This window comes from Hippocampus zosterae, chromosome 9 (assembly GCF_025434085.1).
Source record: "Hippocampus zosterae strain Florida chromosome 9, ASM2543408v3, whole genome shotgun sequence".
NCBI lineage: Eukaryota > Metazoa > Chordata > Actinopteri > Syngnathiformes > Syngnathidae > Hippocampus > Hippocampus zosterae.
This window is the reverse complement of record NC_067459.1, coordinates 9612501-9635022: the sequence shown is the minus strand read 5'-3', so window position 1 is coordinate 9635022 and position 22522 is coordinate 9612501. Positions and strand designations below refer to the sequence as shown.

Genomic DNA, 22522 nt, shown 5'->3' with positions numbered 1-22522 from the left:
CATTAGGAAACTGCAAAATAGGTTTCGTAAAACACCACTACAGGTCATTTTCTTCATTGGCATGACTTGGCAAATTCCAGTATGTCACATTGGACATTTCCACAAACAAGCTCAGTTTAAAAATATAGTGCATGAGTACATACCGCAAGCTCCTGTGTACTTTACTCAGGAGGTCGGGCGCATAAATCACCCAAAGGACCTCCGTTAGGCTTACCGTAAACTGGCAATTTGCTCAAAGGACCTATTCACTGTGCTTGTTTACAGACATAAATATGCTTCGAAGTTTAAACCGAAGTCGGCGACTAAATGTAAGCGCTGCAGAAGCACTCAATGTGATGAGGAGGCTGTGGTAGATTAGTTTTGAGTTCCTGGAGGCAGAGGGATTATGGCAGGAAGGCTAGAGGGTGTGTGTGTGTGTGTGTGTGTGTGTGTGTGTGTGTGTGTGTGTGTGTGTGTGTGTGTGTGTGGAGGGGGGGGTCACATCAGTGCTACTCAAGACTGAAATCCCCATCCATTGGCAGGCTTTGGATGGAAATGCCACGTGCGAAAATTCTCTGCACATGTTTGAACGTGGCCGGAATACTGAAATAGATGCAGGCTTCCGGGAACGTGTGAGAGGTCAAGACTCTCACACAGCGAGTAATAAAGTACATTTGATCAGGTCTGGGACAGACAACATGAAAGTTTAATGGGCATGAGAGCCTGCTAGATGTTTATACTGAGTTGTACGCATTTCACTAACCCTCCTGGTACGTCTCAGGGTTAAAATTCAGGTAACACAGTTGACATAGGAGCGGAATAATACAATTATTATTATTATTATTTTTGCATTTCTGTAACTTCAAAACGGTTCAGTTTGCCCCACAAAGACATCAAAGTCCTATTTGCAGCTCCAGATGGGACTTTTTCAAAAATGACATCAACATACGGTAACTTGTAACGTGTACCAGAAATGTTGTGTCTCGTTTAATTTGCCTGATAAAGAGATTCTGCTCCCCAAAGCCAGAATTGTTTCCTAATGACGTTCACATTGAGATGTGAGAACATTGGGGTTGAAATGAACACAAAGAAAAAGCAATCACCAATGGAGACACTTGGCGTCTTGCTTCATCTAGCATGCAAAGAATTCCGCACCACCAGGGGACCCCGCAGAAGTCAAATACTTTCTTATCAGCACCCTAACAGGTTCTACTTGGACAGGCTCAATTAGCTGACACTTAGTAGTAATCCAAGAGTCGGGCCACGCTATCTGCACAAGACCCGTATCATCGGAGGTGCACAGGTTCACAAAGGCCTGATTGTGCCTTGTATTTGGAGGGATGGGAAATGTTTCTTTTAAAAAATATTGGAATATGACTGTACCACTAAAGGTGTATGACTATTCTCAACAGTAAAACAATTGGGTATAGTAACTGATAAGTAGATTCATTGATTATGACAACAAATTCAGGAAGTGATCATTATTCAATGGTATGTTCAACAAAGTCAGTCACATTGGAGTTGAGTCCTTCTCTAGCAAGAGTGAGTCCCACAGATGGGTAATTAAAGCCATCTAAAATGTTTAGAATTGCCCATTTTACAGTTTAGATGTAAAATGTACCCAAATATTTGAACATCAATTAAACTCATCTTCCATGACCCTTAAAAATAAATGGTGTTCCTTTTCATAGCCACTTAGCACTTACACTCTCCTTAACATCCGGTAACAACCAAAGCTACAAATGACCTCTTTCCCGACATGCAAAGATGTTTGAACAGTCGAGATGTATGACGTCCAAATATTTCCTGAACACCAACAATTACTATTTTGCTGTTGGCCAGGCCCTTGGCACCATCTCGTGGCATTCCCTGTTATCACACAAGGAACACAACAACCAAGAGTCAATGAGTTTTGGGGTAAATAGCTGAGGGAAAAAAATATCTTCATAGGTGAATTTGTGAATAGCCAATTGTGATTGCGCTGGAGTTCCTTGTACATGAAGACTCACCATGGCAGCACTGACCTGGTCTACACAGCACAGAAACAGTTCAAAACATTTGAAGCATTCGTTCTTGAGTGTAACCATGCATAATCATGGCAAGTTAGTAAAATCAACAAATCTGATGTACCTAAATTTGGAAATATTCATTTGATTGATAGACATCTGTTATCAATGCTTCTCTCTTGTCAATTATAGACTAACTAGGAAAATCTGACAGTGTTCATCAAAATAGGGATTTTCCTTTCTTGGCAGCAGTCAGCGCTCTGGGTGAGGCTTAAATTTCCTTTTTTATATAACTTCTTGCATTTTAGACACTTCTGACTTTTTTGGGAAGGTACCATGACATAATTCCTGGTTTGCACATTTCTTGGGTAACACAACAGTGACCTACACTGACGGATAACGATGTTAGAGGCACGAGTGGAAGCATAGCTAGTCACTCACTGGTGGGAAGCCGGCCTGCTGGCGTCGTGTACGCACAGATGGAATTAAATCTGCTTTTTGCCAAGCATTTTGTTGGCACGTTTCCTCTGTCGCTGCCCTTTATTAGAAGCGAGGAACGATACTGTGAATGAGCCGTTGCTAATCTATCGACTACGGAGTGATCCCGTTAATCTCACAACTGGGAGACTAACACTGGCATTCACGGTTGTGATGAAAATTTCATAAAAGCGACGCTTCTATACCAGGGATGTGAATCTCAGCACTGAGGACGATTCAATACACATCTCAATGCACTACCAGCGACGCGAGACTTAAACGATACATGGAATTTTCTGGCGACACGATGCGATACGTTTCACCGTCTTCACAATGCGATACGATGCGATACACATTAAGTTCAAATCAATGCGATCCGATACGATACAGTGCAATTTGTTGTGATATTGTGCAATTAAACATGATGCAAATACGCAAAGAAAAAAAGTTTAAAAAAAGATGGAATTCAGTATGGTATTGCAAAAAGTAGACCACTTTATTCCTTAGAAACAGTAGAACGTGTAAAACAACTCATTTAAGCCCTTTCACAATTGGGTTTTGTGCAAAGAAAATGTAAACAATTTGGCACCTGAGACTCACAGCTGTTGCTGTAGTGTAAACACAAACAGACTACTCACTGAGTGTCTTATGTGAAATATCCATCTCCATAGGACAGAAAAAATACAATTGAAACAATGTGGTAGTCACAGCCTCAAAGCTGCTGTGTGTATTGTAGCGTACACAAACCACTCTCACTGAGTGTCAAAATGAAATGTCCAAAAGAGTTATCCATATATAGTTTTTCCTTGCGCGGTCACAGTGAGCTGCAAGTGGACCCCCAAAATAAGAGGCGATTTTTTTCTGATCCTGACCTGGTTTGCCAAGAGTTTCTCCGGTGTCCAACGAGGAACTGGACGGGGAGGTGGGGGAGGGGGCGGGAAACTTGTCGGTGATCTGGTGCCATCGTTTTAAGTGGTCTGCATATTTGTGGTGCTGCCGTTGTATGGCTTCGTAGTGCGACATTCTTTGCAAATTACGGAACTTTTATCAATCTTTCCGTCTTTCTTTTCGAAGCAGTAGTATTTCCAAACATAAGATCTGAATGTTGCGGAAGCATTAAATGCAGTAGTTTCCTCGCTGCTGCTTGCGCGAACTTCCATAGTGTTTCGCTAGTTGTGGACTGGACTGTATGTGACGCACGGCTACCGTCCGTATTCAACACAAAACGCAAAACAATGATGGCGCATTCATTGCGCCTAGGAAAGGGCAGATAGGTGACGTTTAACATGCATAAAACGGCGCTTGAATCGGATTTTACCGATACCCCCCAATGCATTGTGAGGAATCGCGATTTCACCCGTCAATCGCGTCGTACCCAGTGAATGAGCCGATGCACTCGCATCGCGCACGTGCGCATCGATGTATCGATTAATATCAATTATTTTCCACACCCTTATTCTATACGCATTCGCTCGGGGGCCCCTGCATGGAACATGAAACATGTGTACTCGCCGTGTGTTGTGGAGTACCCGTCATAAATACACAACAGTCTCTTGGCTTACTCTACCTAAAGACTGAGCTGTGTTGTGTCTCCTTGGAGCACACACATCTGCCGCCTCCTGCAGCCCACGAGACAAAAGAATGCACAAGGAGCCACGTAATTGCAAGCAATCTGTCTGAAAATAGGTCATCGACGTCTGCGTGACACTCCAAAAGCAGCGCGTCCCCAAAATCAATACGCAAGGCCCTATATTTAGTAAGAAGGTCGCAAGGCAGAAATATCGAGGCTGACATCCACGCATGGGCTCTGCTGGAGGTTCAGAAAGCTTATTTTTGGAGCATGGGCCTTGTAAAATGTCTCCTCCACCGAGGGTTGCTCCGGAGGCAGATGTCCCTCATGATGTCTAAATGTCATATTCGGCTACGAGTCAAAGTCACAATGTTCTTTAAAGCGGGCTACAGTCACCCGGTGCATATTCGCAGTTCACTATTTTCAATTTCCCCTCTGTGATACCTATTCCTAGCTATTTGCTGAAACACTGACCTATTTGAGGTTTTTGTGGTCTAAGATGCTGCCAAAGTCCTGTCTAAATAGGAATGTTGTCCAGTTTCAAGAGAGTATTTCCAAGTGATACATCTCCACTGAGAGACAAGCCATTTCAAGTGTCAAATGTCAAGTCATGTGTCATGCAAAGGAGCCATTAGAGACAAGCTTCGGCACGACTACTTGTTGAGCCCAGGGTCTAAGAAAAGCCAGTGAACCGCAGAGTGAACACAAGCAACCATCAAGAAAGTAAATGCATAAATTGCATTTTCACTTATAGATGCAGCACTTCATTTCATTTCCATCCTCTGACTCACGCTTTTCGACCAGATTGTGCATCTGTGTTTGTGTTTCAGGGAGCAGACATATCGCCAAAGGCGAAAGGCAATTTTATTATATGCCCCTTTCCATGATGCAGGAAGTACAACATACAATACAAACTAACTTAATGGAAATCAAAAGTACGGCGCTCGAAGAAAGCAACATAAAAAACAAGAGCCAAATCCCTTGTTGATATTTCTTCAGAGTTCCATTCCTACTTTTGCGACAAAAAAGGAACATTTGTATGTTAGCTGGAATGAGCTATAGTCTACCACGAAACTAAAAAAGCTAAAATTATTATTTTTTATATCTATATATATATATTGCGCGTCGTCCCGCACGCGGGCTGTCCTTCCGTCTGTCCCTTTTCAAAACGTACCTACTTCACCGCGCCGCTGCGCGCCGCCACTGCGCCGCCAGTGCGCCGCTCAGGCTGTGGCTCACTAGGATCGCGCTGGCATCTTAGCGAAAAAATGTTTTCTACCCACAAGCATTGCAATGAAATTGTTAGTTATTTAGTAGAGCTAAACATCTCTTTATTTTTGCGATAAGCAATGAAGATGAACAAAAAGTTGAACCAAGCAACAACACTTTTGTGGGCCGAAGGCCCACCTCACCAGCCTTCCGCAGGAACTAGTTGATGAGCCGCCCGGAGGGCGGTGAACCAGCTAGTTCTATATATATATACACACAGGTATATATATATATATATATATATATATATATATATATATATTTATATATATATATATATATATATATATATATATATATATAAAATAAACTGAAAGACGAAATATGCCCATACCTGAGCGTGCCTTCATGTGGTGTAGTCGCATATTCTCATTCACTGTGCACCATTCGCAACATCAAAACTACATACATTGTGACCATCGTAAACTCACGACCGACCTGTATTTGTTTCATGCACATTGGTTTGTGCACATAGTTTGCAGAGAACACATTTCACGTGACAGATTAAGTACCTCTACCCTTTATGTTAAAAACTCATCCCTGTCTTCACTCTCCTGCCTTGTCATTACAGATGTGGACATGCATTCTTCAAATGCTTTAATGAGTACCCCCTGTCTTCTCCGAGGTGGTTTTTTTTCCCCCTCTACCACTTTTTACAGTACAAACTCCAGCGGAGTCAACTTATGTCTCCCAAGCTAGTGAGCGCTTTGCCAAGAGCATACCATCACGCCGTGCGGTCAGGAGGGGTTATGTGTGATGGTTAAGGATTCTTTCTTCTCTGTTTTTGCACATTCCGTTTCCCTCTGAGCTGGCAGGGTTTTTTTTAATTTTTAGTTTATTTTTTTAAATTTAAGCTATCATCACTTGTAGCATCAGGAGGGGGAAAAAGTCTGGGACAAGGTGAAGAAAGAAACAAAACAATTTCCCTCATAACTGAGACTAATGTATTTCACGCAGCTCTTAGAGTTACAGAGAAGAGATGTTCTTTTTTAGGAGGAGGATTCCAGCAGGGGTCCTGGTGTGTGTCGAGGCACGACTGAATGTGTGCAGAGTGAACTGTTGAAACTCTTGGTAGAGACGATGCAGCCCTGCAGTAATCCAGAACACGGGTCTGGAAAGGAAGTGAGTATTTCCCGGGCTTCAGTGGGGGTCTTTGATTCATGTCCAGCCCGGAGGAGTTTTGTAAAATATGTTTCGTCAAAACTGGTCGGTTCCTGACCTGAAGCACATCTCCTGAATTTTTTTTTTTCGTCTTGCTGAATTAATTCCTTTTCATGGGGCATCCCTGTCTTATCCCAGTGAGCAAAAGCAGACGAGATGCCCGGGACGGGCAGGCATTTTCGATGCCCTGAAAAAAAAAAATTGGGTTTGAAGCAGGGTGTTTAAGGTGATATGGGGGCGGTTAGGGTGTTGGGAGTGCCGCTACAGGAGGTTTTCTGAGGTTTCTGGTCCATCTAACATGTGCATTCACAGTTTATCTGTGGTGGACATGCAACGATATATTTTTGTCAGCGGGGGTAGGAGCTTTCTAAAGGATGCTGTCCTTCAACACGTGCATTCAAGTAATAGCAATCACCGACATACATGCACCTAATACAAAGGTGGGGGGATGTGTTGGGTGCTGTGGTTGCCCCCTTCTAAGTGGAATCCCAGGGCCACCACCTCATTGACACTGCCCTCTGCGTGCCCCGTTACCTCTTGACATCGACATGATACTAGCAAAGGTGTAGAAATGGACAGAAAGGGAACATTAAACTAGTTGTATAAATTCACTTTGTTGGTGGATAAACACTCCACAGTTTATCCTCTATGAAAAAGTCAATTTTCCATAACATGTCCTCGTTAATTCCATACTTCCAATCCCTATAATGATTTACTTTCAAAGCTTTTAGATGCACAGGAAATGGTTCAACTATTTTGCACAACAGTAGAAAGTGAGCAATTTTCTCATTTTCTTTATGTCTGGCAGCGGTGGAGCTACAGGTGCCCCTTGTAACTGTGTGGGCACCCCCTTGGTCGCCACATACCTTAAACCCCTTGATAATCCGCTTCACAGTAAAGAGATCCCTTGTTTGTCCCAGATTTCAAAGACATGTATAATAGGTTAATTGAACACCCTATATTGTCCCGATGTGTGAATAGTTGTTGTTTGTCTACTGCCTACTGCCTGATATAAGCTCTGGGATACGCTCCAGCATGCCCCGGAACTCTCGTGAGACGAAGCAGTTCGGATAATGAAAGGATGGATGAAATAAACCAATCTAGCACACGCACCCATAAAATAAGCAGGAAAGAAATGAGGTAAAAAGCAACATTTAGAATTGTGAAGAATTATGAGACTTTCATGCCAATGTGCTTTGATATATGATTTGTATGAATGAGCCATTGATCGTAGTATCCAAAATGGTGTCGACCAGGTAGATGATCGTTGTGATTGGCTGTTAGCGAGTGAATTAGCACATGATATAGAAGTAGACTATGAAAAGTAAAGCCACTGCAAAGAAAATGGCATTTGTAAATTAAGATCAGCAAAATGTTGCTTTTTCCCTGGATTTGTTCCTGCTTGATTAGGAGTGTGACGGGCATTGTTTTGCTTATGTGTGATTTTTATTGCACTAAACACTGACTGGAGGTGGTCTGATAAAAAATGACACGCGCATGGTGACTTCTGATTGAGATGTACTCTTGGCCACCATGCCGAAACGTTAGCAGCTTTGCCCCTAATGTCTGGTTTGATCTCCTTCAGCTCCACTAGACTTGGATATAACCAGAGATCCTTTTGAGCTCGACAGAATAAACTGTGGGAAAGCGGTTGCAATGACAGCGGAAAGACCTCCGCATAGAGGAGGGAGTAGTACATTATTCTCGCCCTTAAACCTCAGTTGCTCGTACAATGTCCTAGTAGGAATATTGGGAATGAATAGATAAGGATTAGCCTAGCAATTGCTGCTACGCCTTTCATCTATCAAAGTATCCCCTGGATGAACCCGCTTCTCGACACGGGATGTAAGAATGGAGAACTGTGCCGAAGCTCTTCTTCTCCCTATAAGCTTGGGAATTTCACCGGAGAGCGATGCGGCTTCATTAAAGGCACTAATTTATTTGCTTTGCAGTGGCCCAGAGGGAAGTGGAAAAAAAGTTTTAACAGCCAGAACATTTGGTAAGTAGTGCATTTATAAAGCCAAGCTGTCCCCTGTAGCGACGGAAACCCCACACAACCCCCACCACCACCAATCACCGCTGCTGCCACAACCTGCCCCTTCAAACAGGCTTCCACAATTAAATCAGGTCACTAGAGCCAATCTTGTTGTCCTACTCAGCTTCAAGTGTGCTCATCCTGCGCAATGACTGAGGAAAATGAGTGCGGTCGACACAAAGCAGCAGTGTGTGGGAATATTTCCGATTGAAAACAAGACAATTGACGACTGTGTTGAGCAGATGTCTTTAAAATATGTCGGAATCTAAAGAGGCAGAAATATTCATTTTGGGAGGAACTTTTTAGGTTTGCACAAATGAGAAATGAGATCATTTCTTCACATCCTTATTATGAAGCACAATATGTTGGATCCATCTGCTCTGCACGCAATAAGGATGATGTTGAATTAAAACATCTGACAGGCTTCGTTCAAGATCAACATTTTTCGGAGTAGAGCATAGTCTTAAACTGGGGTGCACCCGTACTGATTTTTAAAAGGAAAGAGAGCCCCACATGAGATGAGTAAATAAAACGCCTGCTCTTTTAGTGTGTGGTGTACTCAAAATGACTAACATAGCACACCACAAACATAACTCCCATATATCTCCAGTGGTAGTCCTGCGTTTCCTCGCCTAAATCTAAATTTACAATTAGAGAATTCTGAGCCGGTCAAAGCTCGATGTTGCTCGATGACCACAGAGGATTTGTGTTTGGACATGCAGAGCAAGTTTAACTCTTTCATTCCACAAGACGTACTTGTATGTTTTTTTTTTTAATTACCGTATTTTCACGACTATTCGACGCATCGTACTAATGGCCGCAGTCTCATTAATGCGTGACATTTCTGTATTTTACACATACACAGGACGCATCGTACGAATAGCCGCAGTTTTACAGTGGTAAAACATACGCCAGCTTAAACATACGGCATGCATGCGCGCACTCTAACACGTTAGCTTGAAGCATACGGTAGCATGCCAAGACATACAGATAAGATAAAAACACGTTTTTAAAAAGGCAACGAAAGCAGAACTGAGTTCGGGTGTATTTTATTTAGCCATCGTACAATGTTCTCACGTTTTTCGATCAATCATCACCCAGAAATCCATCAACGTCCTCATCCTCTGTATCAGAAGCAGAGTACTGCACATCTCAGTTGTCATTGAATGCATCACATGCTAGTGTGAGTTGCTACGCATTGCCGAGTGGAAAGAAGGAGTAGCAACAGCAAAGTCAACATTTCTCTCGTGTGAAGCTTTCCCACATTTGAAAGTAAAGAACAGAGCGAAACATGGTGGCAGCGCGTGTGTGTGTGTAGAAAGAATTGAACAATTGTGCAAGTACCGTAATCCATCAAAAACGCCGCGTTCCCTCTCGTTGTTGCGTATTGTGGCGTAACTCGCCCAGCGCTGCCTCTCACTCTTTGTAAAGTTGTGTTTGCCATCGATCATTGTTCCCATGCTGTTCGCAACTTTACTTTGAACGCCCGGTTGATGCCAATGTCCAGCGGTTGGAGTTCTTTAGTCAAGCCTCCGGGAATAACGGCAAGCTCAGAGTTCATTTGCTTGACTTGATTTTTCACCGCTGCTGTGAGATGGTCACGCATGCCAAAAGCATAACCGGTGGCTTTAAGTTTTAACTGAGCTTCGTATGCATGTCTCTTTGTCGAATTTATTTTCAGGGGTTCTTAGAAACCAAAACCGGAGTTGTTTTGCAACAATGCACATTGCCACACGCTATACAAGTGTTGGTACTGGCTTGAGGCGTCCACTTACACGCCCACCCTTCACCATTGGCGGACTAGCTTGTCTGTCCTCTCTCTCCCTCTCTCTCTCTCTCTCCCTCTCCCCCTTTCCATATATGTATATATACACGCCCACCCTTCCCTGATTGGCCGACTTCTTTCACAGTCACTTCCGCCTTTTCTCTATATAAACAGCGTGTCGGCTGTCAGTCAGATTTTGGAACTCAGCGCATATAAAGGACGCTCCGCACCATAAGGCGTCCTGTCCATTTTGGAGAAAATTTAAGACTTTTAATGGCGCCTTATAGTCGTGAAAATACGGTAGGTCCCGCCTACCAAGTACGTACTTGTACGTCTAAGTCTTTTTTTTTTTGAGTCAGAGAGAGGAGTGTCTGATGCAATCAGTGAATGAGAATAAGCCGTTTGCATTGTCATCATATAAAAAAAGCGACCAGTAGGTGGCAATGGTGTCTCACGTGATTGAAATGCATGCTTTTACAAAAAGCTCTTTTTCTCCGTTTTTTGCCCAGGAATCGCCATTTCCATGAAACTGAGCCATTTTTTGTAATGCCGATTGCTAAAGAATGGAAAAAGATGGAAACATTTTTTTCTGCTGAAAGAAGAGAGTCCAAACTTTACTTTGGTAGGCTCCATGTTTATATAGCATTAGAACCAAATATTCTGTGGACCTTTGAAAATCAGTCAAAATCCAGTAAAACGCTGGGATTGAGGGGGTTGTTCCAGTCAGAACGGCTTTGATTGAATGAGTTAATTGTTGTCCTTAATCATTTTTAGAGCAGATCGGGAGGAAAAATAATATTTTTTTTTTCTAAAGATATTTGACAATCGGGCCTTTGCTGACTGAAAGTGAACTAAAACGCTACCTCTATCAATAAGTGTACGATGCTTAAGTTGAATAGAGCACTAGTGTCGAAACACATTCTACAGTGTAGGTCTCCCCAAGATAATAGCCAGAAAGTACAGTTGAGGTCCAGCAATGGCGTCTGACATCAGGAATGTGACAAGGGCATTGAGCAAACTACAGGAAACAAAGTCTCAAAAGAATATATTGAATTTGCAATGTGTGAAGGGAAATGTGATGAGCCCGCTTGAAGCTTCTATGTCGTACAATTCTGAATAGCCCTGGTTTGGAAGGCACGAGTCTGTCTCCGGCCCATCTGGATGTCAGCACGAAGAGGACTTGATGAAAACTCTGTCAAAGTCAACCTCCTCAAAAAAAAAAAAAAAAAAAGTTAACAAAGACTCTAAATGTGGCCTTGTTGGTGGTGAGTGTTGGTGTGAGGTCCAGACAACCAGCTCAGCCGGATCAAGACTTAATATTGATCAAGAGGGGTTACGCTGAAATGCTGCTGCTTAAAAATGGGATGGCGGGATGTTGAATGAAACAATATGGTGGGCAAAGAACCTGTGAATCTCAGAATGCATGGCTACACATTGTAAGATACATTGAACCATTGAAATAGAAACTCACTGCTCACAATGTATGCTCCTTCTCAGTTCAACTCAAGTTCTGCAAGTGGGGGATTCTGACGCACACGAGAAAAACAGCTCCAACTGCTATAGCAATGTTTCAGCGGTTTTGATTCCTCAAAGGTGGTGACCAGCCCATAGCTACTCATAACTACTTTTTTATATTTTATATATATATCGTGATCATAGATAAAGGGCAGAGGAAAGCCGTTGTAGTGGATGTAGCGGTCCCAAGCGATGGAAACATCAGAAAGAAGGAACATGAGAAACTCGAGAAATACCAAGGGCTCAGAGAGGAGCTGGAGAGAGCCTGGAAGGTAAAGGTGACAGTCGTGCCTGTGGTGGTCGGAGCACTCGGGGCAGTGACCCCCAAACTGGATGAGTGGTTGCAACAGATCCCGGGAACAACGTCGGACATCTCAGTCCAAAAATGTGCAGTGCTGGGAACAGCAAGGATACTGCGCAGAACCCTCAAGCTTCCTGACCTCTGGTAGAGATCCCGAGCTGAATGAGGGACGGACACCACCCGAGGGGGGGGTGAGACGAGGAAAAGAAATATATATATATATATATATAGAGAGAGAGAGAGAGAGAGAGAGAGAGAGAGAGAGAGAGAGAGAGAGAGAGAGAGAGAGAGAGAGAGAGAGAGAGAGAGAGAGAGAGAGAGAGAGAGAGAGAGAGAGAGAGAGAGAGAGAGAGAGAGAGAGAGAAAAAGACAGAGAGGGAGAGGGAGAATATGCGACAGAACAAATAAAAAAAACTGTGGCAAATAGCTTTCAGGCAATCCTTAAGCTATTTTCGTATTGCTTAAATCTTGTTTTTTTCTTCCAGTGTTGCATCAACATGCTATTGTGCCTACTGTTCATCCCCGTCCTACAGTGCACATTGAAATAAAAGGCTCAGTGTTTAGAAAGTCTAATTGTTATTTAGTTTCGGTTGGACGAGATCACTTTTCGGTTGGCGAAATTTCTGACACATCAGGAAGCGATCCAATCGAGGGTCGCCAATTGAGCTTAGTAACTGCCGCGACGCCGCAAAACAAATACGTCTTGAAATTGTTACTGATTAAAAAGTGTGGCGGCCAACTCGCAATTGGGCTTGAAACTTTATTGGCACCTTGTACGCTCGGATTTACTTGAGAGGCTTTCCATCATAACCATTGCTCCCTATCTTTGATCCAGACACATGCTTTATTAATCAGTCTCCCTGAGTCGACAGGGAAGCACGAATTCTTCAACCAGACCAAAGTCCCGGACCTCTGAGAAGGTAAAACGGGAATGTTTGGACCAAATCCCGGCTGTGTTGCATATGGAATAGAACTGTTGTCAAGATGGCCTTTCCAGGCTTCGTAGAGCAGAACCGTCAGTTTCCCGACTTGTCACTTTGCTATTCTCCTGTTTGGAAACACCAGCCAGAATGTCAAATGTTATCAGGCGTATGGGCTTTTGGGTCCAAAAGGAGATAGAGCGTACAGAGTAGGATACGGGGGGCCCCACGTGGAGCCTTTTTGGCAAACAAGATGAGTGATCACGTGTAAAAGGATGTGCTCTTGCAACCCGAGATGTAGAAGATGGTGCAGGATAACGTGCGACTAGGAGGACGAGTCCCGCTCTGCTTTATGAAGCAGAAAACAACATTGGTGTGCGGGAACATGTGGAAGATGTTAAGGGAGGGCTTAACGGGCCGTGATCTTTTGGGCTGGGGAGTGCAGGCGCGATACTCGGGGACGACAGGCAACGTTATCACATCAACGCATGATGGATGGGCCATGAAACGGAGCATGATGAAGTAGACGTGCACGCTTATAGAACGTTAACACGCACGTACTGTAGCTGCATATGGCGATGCACATGTGCATCGCAAAGGGATTTTCTGCGCTCACTTTAAGTAAAACAATTGGCCTTTCCGTCTTCCCTTATTCTCGCGTGCTGTCAAACTCAGTATGGATGTGTGCAGGATGCAAAACAGACAGTGAGAGACTGATGAAATGAAAAAAAAAAGAAAGGGGAAAAAAACACCTGGTCATGCTGAAATCTCATCAGAGATGACCGAAAGAAGGCTAGGGAATGATTCCAGGGGCCTCTGTGGACACGAAGACATGACTAACTGCTTTGCCTGCTGTCACTCCAGCATCCATTGACACTGTTCTTTGCTCAGTTATGTCACCAAAAAGATGCTGACCCAAAGTCAGATGACCTGTACTGGCATTTTAGATGGAAACACTGGCGCGAATGAACATCTGCTTCGGCGCTTCTTTGGTATTCTTCACATGTAACTGAAAAACTCCATCCAACAACTGAAGCGTGGATAATGTCAGCCTAACACAATGCTGTGTGAAGTAGGGGTGTTCTACATATGTCTCTTTTTCATTAGCCTCAAACAGCGCCACAACACACCAGTCTGCTTGCCCGGGCACGACCACAAACCATCTCCTCTGCTTTTCCATTACAACAGGTGCAGGACGCGATGGCGGCAGGATCAACTAAACTATGCGAGCCTGTTGCAGTGTATGATCTGCCGTAACTGATCCGCCACAGTTTTTGCGGCGAGTCAAAACGTGAATTGCCATTGCATAGTGTGGCCATGTCGCAAAGTTTTGCCCATCAAACGCACAAAAGCTTTCACATGTGAATGTAAAATCACAAAGAGCCGGTTCGGATGAAAGTATCACATGTACAGTACTCACAGTCTGTGTTTTACATCAACATTGAACCATATTTACAATTTCATATGTTCCTTGGATGAAATAGTGTGATCGTGATTTTGCGAGCACCACCCAAAGCTCACTGCCAGCAGTCATTCATTCTGACTGGAGAGCTCAGTCTAAAGCATTTGGCTGCCTCTATCAGTCAACAGCTCATCTGCCTCACTCTCCAGCATCCGAAGACCAACAGGCCGCCAAAAGGGGTGTGGCCTCACCCATTCGGCCAGCAAAGCGGTGAGGCTTAGGCTGCGGCTGACTTTTGGGAAGGGAAGTTGGGTTGCAGTGCTAGCCAGTCAATCACAGAACACACACACCCACACACACACAAAATGTCACCTACACGACACAAGTTAGCATCTTTAATGAACACAACATGCATCTTTTGTCACATTCCGTATTTGACAGCAGCGGGCAGGCGTTCTTGGTTGCCGCCTGCACACCTGCCACCCATTTGTAGGCGATTACACCTGCTATATTTAGGCGCTCCGGCAGTCAACTCACTGCCGGACTATTCCACACCATGCCATTGCTATTGCCTATTCCTTCTTGGTTCAAACATTGCCTTAAAGACTATTGACAATTGTTGCGTTCCTAGATATCCTCTCGTGAGTGATCATAATATTATGCCTTAATTTTCTCCTTGACGTTTTTTTCCGCAAGCGTTTTCTGTTGCCTCGTTACGATTAGTTCCTGGTTCTCTTTTTGACCAGCGTTTTCTGTTGTCCGTTTAGACAGGGATTTGTGTTGTAATAAATATCATTTTTGTGACAAAGTTCCTTTCTGTGTCTGCATTTTCAGTGATCCACTTATCTCCAGTTTGTTGCGCACGAAGCGATTACTCTGTCGCTTCGTGCACAACGTGACATCTTTTGGGGATGAGGCAGGAAGCCGGCGTACTCAGAGAAAATCCACAAACTCCACACTGGATGGCCTGATCAAAATTCGAACCTAGAACACCTCGATTGTGAAGCAGACTTGCTAACCATCTCGACACTGCCACGATTGTTTGACGCAGGACTGATTTCAACTCAAATTAAATGGAAAGGAGTGAGCCTTTTTTATATGATAGAAAAGTGAGGTTTTAATTTGCATTATATATTTGGACAAACTAATGCTTCAACTTAAACTTTATAACTTCCAAAAAGACAGTATCAACCTTGAATGAGAATCACTTTTGTTGCTCAGAGCTCCAGGTTCTGCTGCCTTTCAGTTGCACCTTTGCTAATGCTTCCCTTATGTTTGTCAGACAGATGTTGGTGTGTTTCCTGAAATAAAGCTTTGACCTTGTGGGCAATGATTCACTTTTATCTGCCATCAGTAAACCAATATATAAAAGTTACCGTACAAGCATTGTATGAGCATGCCCAAGACTTGCTTAGCCAGAATTAGATCCCAAGCGTACATATTTACACAGAAAGAGATTTGCTGCGTCAATCCAGATAATCCACATGTCAAATAATACTGTCTCGCCATTTCAGGAAGATGTCTCACTCTCATCTCTCTGTGTTGGAATGACAGCAGCAACACCTGAACACCAACAGCAGTATGGCAGTGAGGTCACACTCTCACCAACGATCTGAATACAAACACCGCCTGGCAGATGTTGCGCAAAAGCCTTTTAGCAGCCAATATGAATGTTGGCTTGCCATCAAGATACACTCGCACGCACACACATAAACACGCACCCACACACACACCCACACACACACACACACTCCAATCTAATGAAGAGCTATGGGTTAAAATGACGTTGACAAGAGCGGATCAAATCAGTCATCTCACCTACCTGTAAGTATGTTTGTTTTAACAACCCAAACAATATTGCAATTTGTTACAATTTTGGCAATTACACACACTGCACAAGAAATCATGGGCCCATCTCGCTTGACTTTGTGATCCTGTTAAGAAAATCAGGTGTACATGTTAAATCGTCCCATTCAACATCTAAAAACCAAAGCACACAGGCACCAATAATTCTTAAAAAAAAACCGCACACACACATTTATCCGGAGCATTTTTTTCAGAAAGGGGAAAAGGCTTAACTCATTCAGTACCAGCCAATTCTAGACCAAGTCTAAAAAGACGTTTAAAAACGTCTTTGGGAGTGAATGAGTTTTACTGATGCGACAGAAGAAAAGGATAGAGAAAAAGAAAGCTGCATTTAGCTATTCAGCTTAAAATAGGACTCAATACTTTGGTTCATTTTCCAACATCTTGTCTATATTTAATTAGTATTTCTGCAAGATGATGACCAAAACAAACGTTATCGTCTTCAATGACCCTAACATGGAACACCCTTATTAAAGAGAAATAATCGTAAGGCTAATAATTGCAATAACTACATAGTAGCTATTTGCATTTTTAATCATTTGTTTGTATTTGTTTCTATGTTGGTCCATCAAAAATGTGACTTCCATTCTTCCACACTAGTCCGTGTTGCAAAAAAGGTTGGGAACGGCTATTTTTAAATAGATTAAACTGCGGCATTTGTCTCTTTCATCTTTGTTTGCGAGACGCATAAAAAGTTCTATAGGGTATGTTTCATTTGCATTTTGCATCTTGCAGCACAAAAGACAATCATCCAGTCATCAGCGTGGTTACCTTCCAACTCCCACAAGTCCTCCATGTGCACCATTAGTCAATTAGAGGCGCCATTATAAGACAGTGGCACCCGGGGAAATAAAGGCAGCGGTGTGGAATTGCAAAGGCTGCGGCGTTGATTCCTTCCTTTGAATCTTCTCCAGACTGAGTTATTTTAATAATTGAGATTCTGACGGCAAATTAGAGGCGCTAATTTAGAGCCTTCGCCTCCTCTTTTCTGTATTAACATGTTCGATCTAAATGACAAATTTCCACGCCAATGCATTGACTGTCATCCTCAGCTTTCAGGCCGTGCAGTTTACCATCTCAGCCAGTGTCAAAAAGATCAAAGACCTTCAGTACTCCCCGAACGCATTGATAGCCTTGAGATTTCACTGTTCCCTACACAGACTCAAGGCCCTGTGTGCCGTGTGCCAAGTGTAGTGAAGAACAACGCACTCTCTGTGGTCTACGTTCGGTAGTGTGCTATTTTCTTTCTGTGCTTTGTAGTGTCGTGTCATCAAACTTACACATGGATGTAATTTGATTATTTCAAATAATTCTCAAAATGTCTAGAAATCCCTGAGAATCACCTTAAATTTATAAAAATGTGGACAGTTTTCTTCCATGCATGCGGGTTGTTTCATGTATTCCTCCAGTTGAAATGTATACGGGAATAGACAGTCCCCAAAAATGGATAAAGTCATTAAAGCGGAATTGGGTAATTGACTCTAAAGTGCAAATCCAAGTTGGTTCACACACTCATTTCACAGATGTAATTTTGCGGTAATGTTTCCTGCTGCCGAGGAAGACTATCTCGAATCTTGCCAATACGGCGAGCCATACACACTGACTCCAGGGACCCTTGAAGTCACAATAGCAGGGGCTGAGAGAAGCAGAGAGAGAGAGAGAGAGAGCAAGCTGGGAGGACAAACACAAGTCCATGTGTCGATGCAATGCGCCGTTCCCTGGAGGCTGTTGCGGGAAACAAGATCTCCCTTTTTCAGGGACATCCTTTGCCCAGGGAGCCGCCGCTGTGGTTCCACCACTCCGAGAAGGAAATCTAATATCACTTGTAAGGCAATCATTGAGGGAAGGTCCCAGCAATTTGTTGTAAGCACCCCACCTTGTATATCAATGTTTTGACAGATTTCCTGACAACATAATTATTTGCCAGGGATCCAGCCGAGACTTTAATTCTAACACCCGTAATTGTACGTTAAGCTGCGGGAATGTCAGGACAAAGCGCCGGCTGTTGGGGTTATAAATATTACAGTACAAATAGTCACTTTCATCTGGGCCGCTTTGTGCGGTCGCTGCGGCTCCATAATCTGGCTATGAAAGAGGATCTCTCCCGAGCCCCGTGCGGGCACCTCTCTCAAATCAATTCATTATGCCGCAATATTCAGCAGGCGACGGTACATCTCGCACGGATCAATTTGTTACACAGAACGCTGCGGCTGAAGAGGCGGTGGCCGACCGCAGTTTGAAGCGGCAAGATCGGCTTTCGTGTTGTTGGGGAAGACGGGGGAGTGCGGCGAACACAAGAAAAAACAGGGAACACCGAGAGTTTGAGCTCAACCATGGCAGAAGCACAGCTCATGATTTTTATATAAAGACTCTCCTCTACTCATCTCTTCTCAGACCTGCTGCACTCGCAGATAATGCATTTTTCCTCATCAAGCTTTAATCAAATGGGGCGTTGTGTGAGTACCAAGACAGGGCGACGGCAGGATGACCTAAGTAAGTTGGAGTAAGGGATATTTGTCTTAAGTAATGTTGGTTTGCTTAAGCGGAGTGCACGCACGCACACACACACACACACACACACACACACACACACACACACACACATACACACACACACACACACACACACACACACTAAAAGTCAGGCCAAAAGTAAGTGCCCCCTGCTGCCCATTCTGATCAAGAGAAAAGAGTGAACAGCATCCCAGGACTTACAGTATAATGTTTGACTTGTCAGGAGCCATTTTGTAAACGTGACATTAAAAAAAAGTTAATACAGTATACTGAAAAAATAAATAGGTTTTCTAATAAACCCGAAGTATACAGTGCATACATAAAATGGAAATCAGTTTTAAGTTGTGCCGTACTCCCCCTTCCTGATCACATTCATCAGGGCGTCGGAGATCGCATATTCTGATTGTGGCTTCTTGTTATCAACTTATGCAAGGTACGCAAATTTGAGCATCGTAGCAAAATGATAATACTCATGCATCTGTTTTATATGGTGCTTTGTTTTGACACTCAGTGAAGCTTCACATTATGATACATTTTTCATGCAGTCATACATTCACATTCTGATCGTGGTAAACTGCGTTCTGCAGCCAGAGCTGCCCAAGGACAGGCTGACGGACGGGGTGCTGCCAGTATGGCCCCTCCAATCACGACCAGTGTGGGTGACGCCGAAGGCAAGGCAGATGAAGTGTCTTGCCCAAGGATACAACAACACATGACTCGAACAGCCTACCCTTTGGTTACTCGACGAGCCGCTTGACCTCCTAAGCCAAGGCTGCCTAAAAAGACGCTGCAAAAGACTCAATTATTGGAAGTCTCTAAAAGATTTTCCTGTAGTTTTGTGGTGTGATAAGAGAGATTCATCCTCCCTGATCTATACTATTCTATTGAGTTAAGTTGATCTGCTCGGAAAAAGATCAGGGCCGATAAATGTTAAAGCTATTCAATAATGATGATCGTAATCCTGCGACATCAAATGGGACTGGGACAGTTGCTTTCAACTACAGGGTGACATTTTTTCCGGACCCACAGGATGGGAGTCAACTTCACCTTTAATCGTGGAATTGGGATGGTACAGGATAAAAATGTCACAGGAGCAGACGGAAGCGCGATTTTCCAATGGGAAAAAAAATCCTCAGACAGATTTTTAATATGGCTGACCTCCAACATGGGAGCGTTACGGGAGTGGAGCTCATTCTAAACGTGAGCAGAACAGGAATGTTAGTCTTTTCACTAGGAGATGGACGGTACAGGATTTTTTGTTGTTGTTGTTTTACATAGTCTGGGACTTGGACGGGACAGGATTTTTTTTTTCTGTAGGAGTGGAATTGGACAGGAGTAAAACCTCACTCCAGAGCCACCTTCTACTTTCAGCACAAAAAGGGTTAGGCACCAAATCCGGGGTTTTTAACTTTGCACTCGGATTGCACGTTTCAACAATCACCGACTGCAGGGTATAAATCAAGTGAAATGAAATAGTTCGTGGAATTTCTTGTTAACCAAGGTTTACGTATTATGCACCCATATACTGAACAACAGCCTTAAATGTAGTCGGATTTCTCTTTGCAATAAATTCTGAGTATCAAAGGACTCCAAAAAAAAGGAAAAAATTATCTTGAGCAATTATCCTGTGTGTGTCTGCAAAAAAATGTTAAACTCAATGATTAATATTTACGATGGAAAATCCTGAGGTGTGTGGTGGCGTAAAACAGAACGATACCCAATTAAGAACCTGATTAATTCTTCTCTTTCTTCTTTTTTTAACCTTTCCAGTCGTGGTGTGACTACAACAGATGTAAAGTATGTAGTGTTCTGTGCTGGTCATCTCCAGTACACAGTACCGTGCAGAACAGTAAGTGCATGCTTATTTCCATGTCATGTGAGCAGTCCCTCACATTTTGAAATTCATTATGTGTGTAACCCAGTTGAGTGTGGACTCTGCTGATTGAGCATGTTCAGCATTGTGATGACATGAAATTGGATCGTGTTGTCTCTGCTGAGCGGAAAACAATTACTTGTATAATCCAATTTAGCACCAAAAGAGCAGCGTGACAAAATGCAACCCCAGAGACGTTGGAATCCGCAACATGGAGTGACTTACACGGAGGTCACAAAAACAAGCGGACCGACGTGATTACGCGGGGATGCCGACTCATGTCCAGCGGATTGAGTATACTCATATGTGCTCAGGGTTGGCCTACACTCCTTGAAAATCCTGTCCCTGTTAGCATAGCAGTCGGGATGATTACACAGTTTGGTGGATCTACTGCTATGAATCAACGACGACACTAAATTGTGCGTCAGCCAAGTATTTGTTACCGGTGTTGCGGTAAAATCTTGAAATCATGGTTTATAGGTCGCGTTTTAACTCGTGTTTCATACAATAAGGGAGGACAGTGTTAAATATCTATGTTATTGTTTTTTATTGGGGTTTTTTGGGTGTGAACACTAAGAGATTTGTGGACATTTTAAAGCCAATATTTAGGTGTTCCTGACATGTGGTTGGTTAATTCTTTTAATTTTAGTCAAGGAGAACATCAAGAGTTTGAAAACTTCAAAATCAGGCCTAATTGTGTGTCAAAAGCATCACACGAGCCACATTGACGACTTGAAAGAGGCTGTGCTGAACTGTATTTGTTTAGTCTTTCTTCAGCGCAAAGCACTTCATGTCCTTTACCTGACTTGAAAAAATATCTGACATTTTATACTGAAAAATCCAAAAAGTAGTGCTGACATGTTCACATGATTTCAAATGTCTTGTTTGATTTTTCTTTCCAAAGTTGTGTTTCTATGTGCGGCTGCACCCATCACATTTCCCCTCCCAGTCGCTACACACACATAAATACGCACACAAACACGTTGGGGGATGTGTTGTAATTACAGGGCAGGAAAACGGTCATCACACGCGCAGGTGGGTGGTTTGTCGAAATGGACGGGATGCATGCGGGTGACGTGCCGTCATGCTGTTTTCCGGCCACCGATGCCTCACGGTGCGTTAAACAGTCGCCACCACCCGCCTCGGCGTGGATAAAATAGGGCACTCTTGCCTTGCACAGTGGTTACATCGACGTTTTGAGTCATTCAATCAATGGGCTCGTGAGAGGGCTCGCAGTCGGGAAAGTAAAATGAAGGCCATTTGAAAAAGTGCCATCTTTGTCAGCAGTGATGGAGGGAGATAACCACAGACCCTATTTCTGAGATGTTGAATGCACCATTTGTGTGGGTTAGTACAAATGCTTGAAAGATTTGGCATATAAAGGATTTTTTTTCTTGCACTGGTAGTTCGGTTCAGTTCTGTTCACTCTAATTTGGAAGGATTAAACCCTGATCTGGCTTTTGTTTGCAGCGGGCGGCGTGTGGAGGTAGTATGTGGGGATACTGCCATCAAAGACATAAATATCACGAGACAATAACGCAAAAGGACAACAACAGACAGGACATCCACATTTAGGTTTACTTCCTTGGCATGATTTGACTTTTATTTGGTCTCCCATAGGAGAAACTTGTCTTGGTGGACATGTCCTCCTTGCTGCTACATGCATACGGAATATCTTCTCATTGCCTTCCTACTGCCACGGAAGTTACCATTCTCTGAAAATTAATCGACAGATTGAAGTTTCAATCTAGCTCCACCCCTTTTGACATCCAATACTTTTTACTACGAATTGATTATCAATTTAATCGATAATAGTTTTGACATGGCAGCACGGAGGGCGACTGATTAGCACGTCTGCCTCACAGTGCA

The 22522-nt window shown here is 43.3% G+C and overlaps 1 protein-coding gene across 5 annotated transcripts in view; it reads right to left on the bottom strand.

The window, feature by feature from the left end:
• Positions 1-22522, bottom strand: part of ephb2b (eph receptor B2b) — a 153434-nt gene that overhangs the window by 57404 nt on the left and 73508 nt on the right. The gene's annotated exons all lie outside the window — the stretch shown is intronic.